Genomic DNA, 14,064 nt, shown 5'->3' with positions numbered 1-14,064 from the left:
AGAACTTAGCACTCTGTCGAAGTCGCCGTAAAAGGCCTCCTTGATGTCATCTTCTGCCACCGGCAGTCCCCCCTCCCCCCACCTCGCGCAGTCCGCCACTAAAACAAAATTCAGCCCATAAGAGCCCGCACTGATGGATATAAGAATAGCACCATCCCATCTAATGTTAAAATAATAAACAACTCCTGATTCATGTTCTGTACAGCCCTGTAAATGTATTCAACGCATATCATTATGTTTAAATCTAATGTAAGTTTGTAACTCTATTAATAAACCTTTTATTATTATTATTTATATGCACTAATGAAAAAGTCATGACAAGAGTGGTTCAGTGGGACTCGGGGCGTCATGAGGCGCTCGTTGATCTCAATAGGCATTTTAGTTAGCCTGTGTAGGATGCGTTGGCGGATGGCAAAGCCAACCCCATAAATGCGGTTTCTCTCCTCAGCAGGCTTACCTTTCCAGAAGAAGGTATAGCCAGAACCCCGTTCTGTGAGTTGATTCGTCTGGGTGCCGGGACTCTCTAATGCCACAAGGGCAGTTCTTCTTTCAGGACACTCATTTGTGCCAGTATCCAGAAGGGTCCTGACATTCTATGTAGCGACCATAAGAAGTTGTATAATTAGTTTTCGTTTTTTGTTTGGATTTGTGATTTTGATTGTGTTTTCGACTGCATAAGGATGACCTTACTGGGGGTGGTTGCTCAGTCAGATTGGTTTTTTAGGCAGGCTATGCTTAGGGTATCTTTTCTAGTCCCTTCCCCATGTGGGGTGGGCAGAGTGGCTCCTCGAAAGGGCTGCTCAGTCGCACAGACAGGAATGGATTGCACTGCTGCCTAGATCCCAGTGCATACGTGACCATCTTATCTGTGCTGCCCATGTGCAGAGATGTTACTAGAGACTCCCGGCAGTCATCTCTGCTTATCCACGTCGCCACTCGACCGTCGCCATAGGACTTTTTGGGGTAAAGGGGTTTTGTTGAAGATGAGAGGTATGATGAGCTGGATGATGACTGTGCATGAGTTGATTTATGTGGTGAGGCAGGAGCACACTCTGCAACCATACATCTTGGCTCTCCCCTTTCCTGATCCAGTGGGGCAAGTGCTGCAACGACAAGGGAGAGGGAGAGTTGGAATAGACTGCCGATAGCCCAGTTTTTTGGGTTTCACCTTAGTAGTCTGTCTATGATGCCGGTTTAGTTGTTGGTTCCAATGGTGATTTACCTCTTCCACCTATACCGCCGTTTGGGTCTTGTTGGAGCTTTGTAAGCATGTCTGCCTGATGCGGGGCTCCACCACAGGTTTTTCGCTCGGGGTTTACTCCCGTAGCCTTATACCTGCCAAGATTAATCCACAAGGCAACGGGGCAGTGGTTGGTAGGCGCCTGAAGGTGTCCACATGCCAGTGCGCCTATGCGTCGTCCCTCTGGGGCTCACTCCAACTCCGAGATCCCCTGCTGGTCTAGCCTGGGCCCACGAGGCACCCAGTTACCGTGTGTTCCCACGAGGAGGCAGAGCAGGAGTCTTGATGGTCAAGAGGCTGTGTACTGGCAGGCAAAGACAAATTGCTTCCTTGATCGCCACGAGGGCTAGCCAGCGGCAGTAGGTGAAAGCGAGAGGAAACAAGTAATGCCTGCACCTTAACACTAACTTAATACTGCCACATTAGACGCATTACACCACCCTGCACACACACACACTTACTACTACTTTGCTGTCACTCGGAATCGAGTATGACGATCATTCAGCTTTGATACAATGATATGAGTTATTAAGGATGTCACTTAGGTTTATGAGTTGTAAGGTGAGTAAAGAGGATGATACGGGACCGGCAGAGTCGTTCACAGATGTTGCACGCACACACTCACACAGTGAACCACTTAGACAACCCGGCCAGGACCATTCAGGGAGTATAACACAATTATTGGAATATGAGTTACTGTACAAGTTTAATGGTCGGTTATGAGTGATTTCTTTAACACTCACATATACATATACACTCACATATACAAAGGCAAACATATACACCCTCATACACACATGTATATATATATACACTCACACAAACATGCATACATGTAAACTCGCATACACGCATGTACGCAGATATAAACTATAATGGTCGCCCCTCGTCTAACGAAGATGGTTGACCCAAGGGCCACCTAGGCGTGAATTTCTTTAAGGTGTAGAAGCTGTCGCCAACACAACACCCACACCTTAAGTTAACGAGTAGCAAGACCGAGTGTCAAGGAATATTCCGAGAAGACCGGACAACTCGCCAACTGCAATGGCTAATCATTAACCCGGAACACAATCCGCAAATCGATTAACATCCAGGTCCCCGATCACTGCCAGACAGACAGAGACAAAGGGCATAAAGAAATTTACCCATAGTTTCACCCTGCCCGAGGATCGAACCCGGCTAAACTAGCTTGAGGGGTGAGCATGCTGACCATTAAACCACAGGTCACCATACAGATACACTCATGCACAAATGAATACATATACACTCATACATGCATACAAACATATGCACTCTCATACACAGATGCATACATATGCACCCATACATACATGTATGCATGTACGGGGATGGGGTGCACCTGTCTCGGGATGGGGTGGCAACCCTGGCTGGGTCTCTGGAGGGGGCAGTTCAGAAGATATCGAAGTCTTTAACTACTAGGGGAACATATAGGCACGGGGGTGGAGGAGACTGCAGTGAGAGCGGGTAAACAAGGCGATAGATTACAGGGAAATAGTGTTAGGAATGATGACAAAACTAAATTAGACAGGGAGTTAAAACCTAAACGCTGTAAAGGGGGGACTCAGAACACGACTAACTTAAATGTCTACTACGCGAACAGGAGAAGTATGAGAAACAAAATGGATGATATTAGGGCGATGGTATGTACCGAAAAAATTGATATAATAGCATTCACTGAAACATGGATCAACCTAGACTCATGTGAGTTACCTGTCGAATACCAAATTGCGGGTAACAAACTGTTCCATACCTATAGGCAGACCAGGAAAGAAGGCGGAGTAGCAATCTATGTCAGGGATTATCTGAAGTGTGAAATAACTAAGGAAATAAAAACTGAGCGAAATACAGAAACAATTTGGATAGAATAAATCGACAGAAAGGAAAAATTAATCACAGGAATAATATATAGACCTCCCAATCTTGAAGAAGTTAGTGAGCGACTTATCTGGGCTGAAATGAGCAGGGCTTCCATACACAACAAAGTCTGTATAGTAGGCGACTTTAACCTTGGCCAAATAGATTGGAATGACCTTACGGGTAACTCAGACCGTTAAAGCCGACCTGATAACGAGATCTGAGACTGCCGAGTTTCATGACAATTTAAATAATGAGTTACTTAATGCACAAAGGCAGAACATACCATACAAAAAACTCAGATCAGACAACAATGACCTTAAATGGATAAATAATTATTTAAAGATCATTATTGACCAAAGGAAGGCTATACGTAGAAGGATAAATCGTGGCGAAATTTACCTCCGGGATTATTATAAGGTATTGGCCAGTAGGGTTAAGTTCGACATAAGGAAAGCTAAGAGGAATAATGAAGTGAAGATAGCAAGGGAGGAAAAGATATACCCGAAAGGATTCTACCAAACGTATAAAACTAAAACACGAGAAAAGATTGGACCAATACCGTCAGATACCAGTGAGCTAACTGATAACGAGGCACCGACTCTATTCAGAGATAGTGAAGAAAACAAATTAAGCGAGATAGTAGTGACTAGTAACGATGTTAGTAAGCAAATAGACAAACTAAAGCCTAATAAGTCACCTGGTCCGGATGAGATATTTGCCAGAGTATTAAAGGAATGTAAGGAAGAGCTTAGTATGCCCTTAGCAAAGTTGTTGAACATGTCCTTAAAAACAGGCGATGTAACAGAATCCTGGAGGATAGTGAATGTAATACTGATTTTTAAGAAGGGGGATAGATCACTATCCTCTAACAACCGCCCAATCAGTCTAACATCAATAGCAGGTAAATTACTGGAAGCAATCATTTCAAACTCTATTCGAAATCACCTGGAGATTTAACAATTGATCAATGATTCCCGGCATGGCTTCACAAGCAGGCATTCATGTGTAACTAATCTATTAACATTCTTTTCATCAGTTCTCGAATCGGTGGACGAGGGGCACAATTATGATGTGGTATATCTCGACTTTAGCAAAGCCTTCGACAGAGTCCCCCATGAAAGACTAATTAGAAAGGTAGAAGCAGATGACATCAAAGGTAATATCCTTAAATGGTTTAGGGCGAGTGAAGATTAAGGGCCCATTGGAGCAACGTCACCAGTGGAGTTCCCCAAGGCTCAGTACTTGGACCATTATTATTTATTATATACATAAACGACATAGATATCTGCATAGACAGCAACATAAGTACATTTGCTGATGACACTAAAATAGGACGTGTTATTAAATCTGACGAGGACCTCGCAAAACTACAGGAAGATCTAAAAAAAAAATTCTGGTCTGAAAAATGGCAGATGAAATTCAACGTGGACAAATGTAAAGTACTCAGTATAAGAGATGTAAACAGTGAAAACAGTTACCAGATGAACAACGATGCCATTGAGAAATCCGACTGCGAGAGAGATTTAGGAGTAATGATAAGTAGGAACCTTATGCCAAGTAAACAATGTGTTTTTGCTCGTAACAAGGCTAATAAAGTACTTGGGTTCATACAAAGGAGTGTTAGTTACAAGACTAGCGAGGTCATCTTACGATTATATCTTGCGCTTGTAAGACCTCACCTGGATTGCGCAGTTCAGTTCTGGTCACCGTATTACAAAATGGATATAGAATCCTTGGAAATAATTCAGAGGAGAATGACAAGACTAATCCCGGGCATTAGGAACCTTGAGTATAGAGACAGGTTAAAGCATCTTAATTTGCACTCCCTCGAGAGACGTAGAGTGAGGGGCAACATGACCGAGGTGTATAAATGGAAGGCAGAGCTAAACAAAGGGGACATTACAAAGGTACTCAAACTTTCCAACCAGAAGCGAACCCGTAACAATGGTTTCAAATTAGACAAATTTAGATTTCGGCGAGAAATAGGTAAACACTGGTTTGGAAACAGAGTAGTGGATGAATGGAACAAGTTACCAAATACCATGATTAACTCGAAAACGCTGGATCGCTTCAAATATAGGTTGGATGCTTATATGAGCAATAGGGGTTGGGTGTAAATGGGACTGCCCAGTATGGGCCAATAGGCCCGCTGCAGTTTCCTCCATTCTTATGTTCTTATGTTCTTATGTACACTCATACATACATGCATATATATATATATATATATATATATATATATATATATATATATATATATATATATATATATATATATATATATATATATATATATATATATATATATATATATACAGTAATTCATCCTTGACCACCGAAGGGTCAAGGCATACCTGGCGCTCCTCTGGGAGCAGCCAGTTCAACTGTTAATTTGTCCATACCAACTCCCTCCCCTGAAACCTCCTCCCCACAGGAATCTCAACAAGTTCTCGACAGAAGTTAAAATTTCATTTAGGAATGGAATGGAACCAGTGTTGAACAGAGGTGAACAGTGGTGAACAGTCCTTAAGTCAGTGAGAACAACTCAACAGTAAAAGCCGAGTCGTACCCAAGTTAACCTTCACACAGTGAGGTCCCAGGTACCCAGTGATGACTCCCCGTGAGACCCAACAACAACCAGCGATGTGTTAATCCGCGTACGATAGGAAGGCCTGGGACCACACCTTACTCATATAACACCATCTGTGAGGGAATTACTACACCACGTGAGGTCCCTCATAACACCATCTGTGAGGGAATTACTACACCATGCGAGGTCCCTCATGACACCATCTGTGAGGGAATTACTACACCATGCGAGGTCCCTCATTACACACTCTGTGAGGGAATTACTACACCACGTGAGGTCCCTCATAACACCATCTATGAGGGAGTTACTATACCACGTGAGGCCCCTCATAACACCATTTGTGAGGAAATTACTACACCACGTGCGGTCCTTCATAACACCATCTCTGAGGAATTACTACACCACGTGAGGTAACTCATAACACCATCTGTGAGGGAATTACTACACCATGTGAAGTCTCTCATAACACCAACTGTGAGGGAACTGCTACACCACGTGAGGTCCCTCCTAACACCATCTGGGACGGAGTTATTACACTACATGTTTGCTGTTCAACACCTACATTAATCTGTATGTTCACTGTATTTTATTTTACCTTTCTCTAATGAAGGCTTTTGTTAAACCACCAATGTATGTATTAAGTCTTTATGTCCAATGTATAGTTTCAGCCTTCGGGCTGCAGAACTTTGTCAATAAACCGTTAATTATTATTATTATTATTATTATTATTATTATTATTATTATTATTATTATTATTAATTTTATATATACACTCGTACATACTTGCATACATATGCACTCTCATACACACACATGCATACATGTATACTATCATACACACATGCATACATGTATACTATCATACACACATGCATACATGTATACTATCATACACACGTGCATACATATACACTCATACGCACATGCATTCGTATACATTCATATATATATATATATATATATATATATATATATATATATATATATATATATATATATATATATATATATATATATATATATATATATATATATATATATATATACACAACCATACACATACACTCATACATACATATACACTCACACAAATATATACATATACAACCATACACATACACTCATACATACATATACTCTCACACACATATGCATACGTATAAACTCACACATATATGCATACGTATGCACTCACATAAACGCATGCATACATATAATGGTTGCCCCTCGTGAAACGAGGCTGGCCAGCTTAAGGGCCACCTAGGCGTGAATTTGTTTAAGGTGTAGAACCTGTCGCCAACACAACAACCGCACCCTGAGTTAAGGAGTTGCATGACTCAGCGTCAAGGAATAGTCAGAGAAGACCGGACAACTCGCCAACTGCACTGGCTAATTATTACCCCGGAATACGTTCCGCAAATCGATTAACATCCAGGTTCCCATTGCCTGCCCGGGGATCGAACCCGTATCCACTCGCTTGCGAGGCGAGCATGCTGACCATTAAAGAACATAAGAACATAAGAACATAAGAATGGAGGAAACTGCAGCGGGCCTATTGGCCCATACTGGGCAGTCCCGTTTACACCCAACCCCTATTGCTCATATAAGCATCCAACCTATGTTTGAAGCTATTCAGCGTATTCGAGTTAATGATGATATTTGGTAACTTGTTCCATTCATCCACTACTCTGTTTCCAAACCAGTGTTTACCTATTTTACGCCTAAATCTAAATTTGTCTAATTTAAAACCATTGTTACGAGTTCGCTCCTGGTTGGATAGTTTGAGTACCTTTGTAATGTCCCCTTTGTTTAGCCCTGCCTTCCACTTATACACCTCTATCAGGTCACCCCTCGCTCTACGTCTCTCGAGGGAGTGCAAATTAAGATGCTTTAACCTGTCTCTATACTCAAGGTTCCTAATGCCCGGGATTAGTCTTGTCATTCTCCTCTGAATTCTTTCCAAGGATTCTATATCCATTCTGTAATACGGTGACCAGAACTGAACTGGGTAATCCAGGTGTGGTCTCACAAGAGCAAGATACTGTTTTAGGATGACCTCGCTAGTCTTGTAACTAACACTCCTTTGTATGAACCCAAGTACTTTATTAGCCTTGTTACGAGCAAAAACACATTGTTTACTTGGCTTATGGTTCCTACTTATCATTACTCCTAAATCTCTCTCGCAGTCGGATTTCTCTACGGCATTGTTGTTCATCTGGTATCTGGTTTCCCTGTTTACATCTCCTATACTGAGTACTTTACATTTGTCTACGTTGAATTTCATCTGCCATTTTTCAGACCATTCGAAAAATTTGTTTAGATCTTCCTGTAGTTTTGCCGAGTCCTCGTCAGATTTAATAACACGTCCTATTTTAGTGTCATCAGCAAATTTACTTATGTTGCTGTCTATGCCGATATCTATGTCGTTTATGTAAATAATAAATAATAATGGTCCAAGTACTGAGCCTTGGGGAACTCCACTTGTGACGTTGCTCCAATGGGACTTTGTGCAGTTAATGCTCACTCGCTGTTTCCTGTCCTGTAACCACGCCCTAATCCATTTAAGGATGTCACCTTTGATGCCATGAGCTTCTACCTTTCTAATTAGTCTTTCGTGGGGGACTCTGTCGTCCACTGATTCGAAAACTGATGAAAAGAATGTTAATATTAGTTAGGCAAGAACGTCCGCTTGTGAAGCCATGCTGGGAATCATTGATCAATAGGTGCTTCTCCAGGTGATTTCGAATAGAGTTTGAAATGATTGCTTCCAGTAATTTGCCTACTATTGATGTTAGACTGATTGGGCGGTAGTTAGAGGATAGTGATATATCCCCCTTCTTGAAAATCGGTATTACATTCGCTATCCTCCAGGATTCTGGTACTACACCTGTTTTTAAGGACATGTTAAACAACTTTGCTAAGGGCTTACTAAGCTCTTCCTTGCATTCCTTTAATACTCTGGCAAATATCTCATCGGTACCAGGTGACTTATTAGGCTTTAGTTTGTCTATTTGCTTACTAACATCGTTACTAGTCACTACTATCTCACTTAATTTGTTTTCTTCACTATCTCTGAATAGAGTCGGTGCCTCGGGTATCATGTTTAAATTTTCGGTGGTGAAAACTGTTGAAAAATATTTATTCAAATTATTGCTCATTTCTCCGTCGTTATCAGTGAGCTCGCCGGAGTCTGACCGTATTGGTCCAATCTTTTCTCGTGTTTTTGTTTGATACATTTGGTAGAATCCTTTGGGGTTTGCCTTCCCCTCCCTTGCTATCCTTACCTCATTATTCCTCTTTGCTTTCCTTATCTCGGTTTTAATCCTACTCGCCAATACCTATAATAGTCCCGGAGGTGAATTTCGCCACAATTTATCCTTCTACCTATAGCCTTCCTTTGGCCAATGATGTTCTTTAAATAATTATTTATCCATTTAGGGTCATTGTTGTCTGATCTGAGTTTTTTGTATGGTATGTTCTGCTGCCTTTGTGCATTAAGTAACTCACTATTTAAATTGTCGTATTCACTCACATACACATATACTTACATATACATTCTCATATACATTTGCATATATATTTACTCATGCACTCATGCATACATATACACTCACACATACATGCATACATATACTCATACACATATGCATACATGTGCACTCATACATATACTTTCCAAACTCACCTATGCCTCCCCTTCCTGGTCTTCTTCCCTAAATGCCACACAACGGAAACTCCTAGATAAAGTACAAAAGAGGGCATGCAAGATTATTCTCTCCCCTTCCTACTATCAAGAAGCACTCAACACACTGACCCTCTTGGCTCTCTCTGATGATCACCACAACCTCATTTGCAAATTTGGTGAGATGCTTCTATACCATCCTCCACACTGGCTTCTGCTTTATAATGAGGGTAAATTCAGAGCTAAAAGTAAAGTAAGAATTATTTAGTAATAGGGTGTAAAGTGAGGAAAGCTTGGTACCGTGGCCGATTAGTTTATTATCTTGGGTATAATATTCGTAGGGGAAACCTTTCTAAACACCAATTCTAAGTACAGCTATTTATTAGTTAACTGAATGACATGGACACATTAATTGATCATTATATTGACGTTACTAGACAATGACTCTCGGACACAAACATGAAATGGATACACTTCCCACCGTAAGTAACTCAACCTATGAATCGCTCTGACAATGACTCACATGTGACCTGAGGGAGCCCCAGCGGCTGGGGAATGTCTGCTGGTGCTGCTGGACTCTGCTAGCTGGAAGACTCTGCTGGCTGGGGACTCAGTGCTGGGGAGGGAAGTCTCTCTTCCGACCTCGACTAGTGACGAGCGTGACTCCTGTGTGCCTCTTAATTCTGTCTGTCCCCGTCTGACCCTACGAAGGAGCTGTAGGACCCTTATATTGGAGGTCACAGGCCGGAAGATGACCTCTCATAATTAACAATAATATGGGTGTGTCGAGACAGCTGTGTTTGCCCAGGTGCGTGGTGCTGGCTGGAGGGTAGTTTCTTGAGTTAACACGGCCATGACGGCCGGTTTGGCTATCGCGTGGCAGCGACAACTCTGGTTCCCTTTGTGACCTCTTTTGGGTCAAGTCTTAATGTCACCTAAATTACGAAGGATGGGTCAACTTATGTGGGTGTACGCCTAAGCTTCTACTTTACTGTTATATGTGTTGTTCTTCTCTGGGCTGTAAGCTATGGTCTGATAAGCTTCCACCCGAGATACCGCGACCGCAAATTGCTGTTCGACACCACAATCGCATCCAGCCCATACGAGCACGTACTGATAGCTGTAGGACCAGCCCATTCCCAACCATTGTAAAAATTATCAGTAACTTTTAGTCAACTAGTTTGTTCACTATAAGCCAATCATAACTTTTTGCGCTGTTACTATGTTGAAATGCTCTGTAGTATGACCTTCTCCCCACCTTGTTAGTGTAGCACTTATGCTACTTGTATTTCATTTGTCAATTAGGTGATGGATTCCCATGTTTTGTAACTGTATATTTTTAGCCTTCTAGCTGTCAGGTTCTATAAATAATCCGTTAATTATTATTATTATTATTATCATTTCACACACACACATGCATAAATATACACTCATACACACACCATACATATACATTCATACACATGTGCATACATATACATTGTCATGCTTGAAAACACACACACACACTATTACTTTGCTGTCACTCGGAATAAAGTATGACGATCATCCAGCTATGATACAATGATATGAGTTATTAGGGATGTCACATAGGTTGGTGAGTTTTGATGTTACTAAAGAGGCCAATACGGGACCTGCAAGGTAGTCCACATTCGTTGCACTTGTGGAGGGCTCCATCTAGTGCGAGAGGGGCGGTGGCAGCGTCTTTCCGATGTTGGCGCTTGTCTGCCTCGGTTTGCAGTCGAGCTAACTCGAAAGTATTGACACCTTCTCGTGTGGTAATCCTCCAAACGTTACGATGTGGAGTAATCGACTCGCAGGTAAGGGGGTCGATTTGAAACTTTTTCGGGTTAGCCTTAAGACTATCCTCATACCTTTTCAACTGCCCGCAGGCGTTACGTTTACTATTCGTTAGGTGACTGTAAAGTTGCTGCTTTCTCAGTCTACTGTCATGCATGCGGGTAACATGGCCAGTCCAGCGTAGCTGTTCATGGGTAATGGTAGCCTCGATGCTCCTACAGTTGGTGTCAACAAGAATACTGGCATTTGTTCTTTTGTCTTCCCAGCAAATTCGGAGGATAGAACGTAGAATACGTTGGTGAAAGTTTTCAAGTGCCTTGAGGTGTTTCCTGTATGTGACCCATGTCTCATTGCTATATAGCAGGGAGGGGCTAACCACTGCTCGATATACATGCAGCTTTGCAGATAATTTCAGCTCCCTACAGTTGAAGACACGGTTTCGGACTCCGCCAAAGGTTTGAGATGCACATTTGATCCGGTGTTGAATCTCATCAGCGATGTGTGCGGTGGTGAACAGGTGGGAGCCGAGGTACCGAAAGTGGGTAACATTAGAGAGGGTAGTACCGTTAAGCTGGAAGGATGGTGGAGGTGTATCTGAACCTGGGGCAGGTTGAAAGAGAATCTGAGTCTTACATACAATCGTCTCAAGGCAGAAGTGCGCATGCGCATCTGTGTAGGTGTTTAGGATCTGTTGGACGTGTTCAGTGCGAGCAACAAGGGTGAGGTCGTCTGCATACTGAAGCTCAGTAATGGAAGCTGCCGACACCTTTGTTCTTGCCTGGAGTTGTCTTATGTTGAAAAGTGCTTCTTCACCCGGTACTCGATATCCACCCCGCCGGCTAAATTGGCACAAGGAAGGCAGCCAAGAAAATGGAAAAGAGAGTTGGTGCCAGTACACACCCTTGTTTAACCCTTGTTTGGATGGGGAAAAACTCAGACTGGGTGCCGTTGTGTCAAGACACTACCGTTAATGCCATCGTGGAGTTACCTCACAATGGCAATGAATTTTATTAGGTAGCTAAAACGGCTGAGGGTCCACCAGAGGGCTTCCCTGTTGACCGAGGCGAAGGCCTTGGATAGGTCGATGAAAGCCATATACAGGTCACGACGTTGTTCTCAGCACTTTTCTTGAATCTGATGGGCAGCAAAGATCATGTAAGTGGTGCCACGTGATGGTCTAAAACCACATTGAGATTCTGGGAGGAAGTTTTCCGCCTCAGGAAGGAGTCTGTTTCGGAGGACTCGGGCGATAATCTTGCCAGCTATGGACAGCAGCGAGATCCCACGGCAATTTCCACAGTCTGACCGGTTTCCCTTGTTCTTATAAATATTGACAATGGAGGAGTCTTTAAGAGCTTGGGTGATTTCCTCCTTTTCCCATATATTCTCTCGGAGAGAGTGGAGACACTAGGTAGCAGAGGTCCTCCTGCTTTATACACCTCGGCTGGGACTCGATCAGGCCCAGAGGCTTTGTTATTTTTCATCTGTTTTAGGCAGTAACTACCTCATCCAGGGATGGAGGATAGCTGAGGTGGGTCAGCTTTGGATGCTGAGGGACCTGCTGGGTAGTCAGGATATCCACATCGGTGTTTCGGTAAAGCAATAAATGATAGTGCTCTTTCCAACGCTGAAGGATGCCTTCATCGTCTTTAATTATGAAATTACCGTCAGATGAGCAGAGGTGAGCTGCGCCACGAGTTGTTAGCCCATAAAATGTTTTAAAGGAATTAAAAAAATCGTGCATCTTGTGCTCATCTGCATGTTTTTGTATTTCACATGCCTTATTATTAAGCCAGTCATTCTTGAGAATGCGAAGTTCCCGCTTGACTGCCGCTTTCTTCTTGTGGAAGGTATCAGCTTTCGTCCGAGAATGAGGGTTGTTTTGCCAGTCAGTAAAAGCAGCACGTTTATCATCGACGAGTACTTTGATTGCCGGGTCATTTTTATCAAACCAGTCCTGGTTTTTGTCCTAACAATGTTGAAAGTGTCCCATTCGGCACTGGGATTCACGTTGTTTGCTGTTGGGTTGTTTATAAACCCATGTCAGAGCTGCTCTCTTAAAGCATGTGCTATTGCTGGGCCCTCCAGATGCTTAGTATTAAAACCTCACGTGAAGTGAGAACTTGGCTCTGACATGTCGATGATCAGTGTCACAGTGGTCTGAGCCAAGCATGGCACAGGTGATAAGGATATCTCGGCGATCTCTTTCTCTGACAATGATGTAGTCAATCAGATGCCAGTGTTTGGATCGTAGATGTTACCACGAGCCCTTGAACTTGTCGGCATGCCAAAACGAGTTAAGCTGTCCGCACCACACTTGCTGAGGAGGAGTAGGCCGTTGGGAATACACTTGACTCGTCCATTTCACCCCATGGTTCCCTGCCAAATGCAAGCATCTCAGCCAACTCTGGCATTGAAGTCGCCAAAGAGCACAACCTTGTCTTCTCTGGGGATAGAGGTAAGCACTCTGTCAAGGTCGGCGTAAAAGGCCTCATTGGTGTCATCCTCTGCATCCAGTGTTGGGGTGTATGCACTGATGAAAAAGGCATGACGTGAGTGATTCAGTCTGACTAGAAGCATCATCAGGCGCTTGTTGATCCCAAAAGGGATTTCAGTTAGCCTGTGTAGGATGCGTTGGCGGATGGCAAAGCCAACTCCATAAATGCGGTTTCTCTCCACAGCAGGCTTACCCTTCCAGAAGAAGGTATTGCCAGACCCCCCATCTGTGAACTGGCCCTCATCATGGAGCCAGGACTCACTAATGGCCTCTTTGTCGATGTTATAACTAGCCAGCTCTTTTGCCACAAGGGCAGTTCTTCTTTCAGGATGCTCAATTGTGCCAATATCCAGAAAGGTACTGACATTCCATGCAGCGAC

This window comes from Homarus americanus, unplaced genomic scaffold, assembly GCF_018991925.1.
Source record: "Homarus americanus isolate GMGI-L3 unplaced genomic scaffold, GMGI_Hamer_2.0 scaffold32583, whole genome shotgun sequence".
Taxonomy (NCBI): Eukaryota; Metazoa; Arthropoda; class Malacostraca; order Decapoda; family Nephropidae; genus Homarus; species Homarus americanus.
The sequence above is the reverse complement of the archived record's forward strand: the minus strand, read 5'-3'. Positions refer to the sequence as shown.